This window comes from Rhea americana, unplaced genomic scaffold (assembly GCF_003343005.1).
Source record: "Rhea americana isolate MKP2758 unplaced genomic scaffold, rheAme1 scaffold_175, whole genome shotgun sequence".
Taxonomy (NCBI): Eukaryota; Metazoa; Chordata; class Aves; order Rheiformes; family Rheidae; genus Rhea; species Rhea americana.
The window spans coordinates 1,167,594-1,170,166 of record NW_028185872.1 but is presented as its reverse complement, the minus strand read 5'-3'; positions in this window follow the sequence as shown (position 1 = coordinate 1,170,166).

Genomic DNA, 2,573 nt, shown 5'->3' with positions numbered 1-2,573 from the left:
GGGGGAAGGCCCGGGGGGCGGTGGGGTGGGAGGGGGCCCGTGCCAGGCCCCGCTCCCCGGGCCGAGCCGGCTGCTCCCCCCGCCGACGGCACCGGGCGGCGCTGGCGCGGCCGCCCGACGGGGGCGAGTCCCGCGTTTTCCCACGTTATCTGAAAGTTTCCAGAAACCTTACTGCGAAAATCACCTCGCTCTCTGCGTCAGCGGATCGCAGCTTAAAAATCTAAACCCAGCGGCCAGGAACGGGGCCCGGGGAGCGCTGGTAACGCGTCGGGAGCCTCAGCAAACTCCTTTTGCCGGGGTTACGTTAGGCAGTCAGATAAACGTGCGCTTCCCACTTAAAAACAAGATTTTAGATCGTTACAGCTTGGGCTTCTCATTTTGGGGCGAGCGCAAGGCAGGGCAGGCCTCGGCGCGGCCCCTCTGCTCCGGGCACTGCCGGGGAGCTCGGGGGCACGCGGAAACGCGCGAGGTTTTAGCCCCGGCCCGCGGCCTGGGCGAGCTAACGCAGCACCGAGCTGTCAGCGTCGCGGAAAAGCTCCTAACAAGCTGCGTAGCTCAGTGCTGCTCACTCCGCTGCTTTACGGCTGCGCAGAGAACGGGACACCAGCAGTTAAAAAGCAGCAAACAAACCAGACAGAACCTTTACTTAAAATTCAGCTATTTCAACAATGTATTTAGAGTCCTCCTGTCCGTACTGCCCATTCGTCCTAAAGTACCGCTAATCRTTGCTATTAGTTTATTCCTCAATAATATGCATTGCATTATCCCTGAGCATTTAATGATTCATGTATGTTGTAAAACTAACAGGGAAAGCCCTTGTGGCTGTTGGGGAAACTACGTCTGCGATGTGATATTTGAAGGCTAAAACGACTTACAGGCATACATACTTACCGAGCATTTCAAACAGAGCCAGCTGCACGGTTGGGACTGGAATCCAGCCCTCTGGTCTCCTGGCCGGTGATCTAATTGCCAAGCACAGTGTTTTATTTTGTTACAAAAACATGCATTGTATGGGTCCCCCAGAGCTGACATTTTTGAGATGCAGAGCATATACAGTGAAAAATGGGCTTATCCATAGTATGGGCTTACCCCGTGGTATCTACTAACTAGAAGCCCRTATTGCAATATGATTTTAGAAACACGTCAGTGAGCGGGCTGCCCTGTMCCCACCTGCTTCAGCAGAAGAGCAACATCTATCACGCTGTGTCCTGCTACAGTGTTGAAATTAAAAACAAGCAGAAAAAGCCAAGGGCACGCAGAAGGAAGTATTTCGAAGTTAGATGGCACATCTGAAAGGAGCAAAAGGTTTCTAGTTTCCTGACGCCCTCCTAAAAGATACAGCTCTGATTTAAAAGTTTTTCTTAATATCTCTTTGTTTGCACTTTTATAAAGCAATTAAGGTTTATATATAGCTTTTCTGCTGTTTAGTACTTTAAACACTGCACGATACTGGGATGCTTGCGCAGACTTTTGTGGCGACGGGGGCGTGCTTCAGAACAGCTTCAGAGCTCCCTAGATTCCAATAATGTCATTGCATGTAAATCTGGAGYGTTTGCAAACAGATAACCAAATGAACAATAAAAAGTAAATGAAAAATCCTATTATGAATTAATTAACTGATGTTCTATTGTATCCATTTCTGCTCTGCTGGAGGTACGAACAAAATCAGCACGCCTGCAAATCCAGAAGGGTTTAACAACACATTAACTGTCCAGAAAAACAACACAGCATTTCTCCCAAAATGATAGTTTGTGACCACCTACCTTGCTCATATAAAGTTTCACACGTAACACAATCGAGTAAATATAGCATAAAAACCASACTGATGTAGCATTTGAACATCTACATTTTTATCCAAAATTAAAAAGAAATTATTGTCTGGTTAAATACTTGTTATATTTAAAAAGGACAACTGCTTCAGYTGCAGGATGTGCTGAAGTCCACAGCAGAGACTCTCCCTGTAAAAATAAAACTGTACCAGATGAAAGACTCAAATACACACTGGAGGGGATTTTCAGCTGTCTTTGAGGCACTTTTTCAAGCATCTTACTAAACTGATAAAGCCACAACATTTGTTTTCTTCTGTTTTTCTTTAAATACAGACAGTTTTATATAGGAAATGCCTTCCTCGAATGTGCAACAGTAATGCCTGATGTAAGAGAAACAAAAGGGGATCTCAGACTGGCAGGATATATTATGTATTTATTTCCAAGTAAATACCATAACAAACAGAAAAWTTTTGAATAAAAAATAAAAAGACCTCCCTATATTACAGTTTTCAGATCATTTATTACTAGTTAAAATGAGAAAATCAAGAGGAGGAGCTGGGGAATGTCACAGACACCAGAGCACTTGCGCAGAGCTAATCAGAGCTTCGCAAATGTTGGATCTCCGATAATTTAAAAAGCATCTCTACCGATTAAAGTACGTTTGAGAGGTACACGGTTAAACCTGCTTGTTTTATACATCGGGTGTTTTATCCTAAAGGCGTAACGTAAGGGTCGTTTCGTTTCTAATTGAACCAGGAAGGAGTAACGATTACAACTTAACGCAGTCCCTCAGCTCTCCCGGCG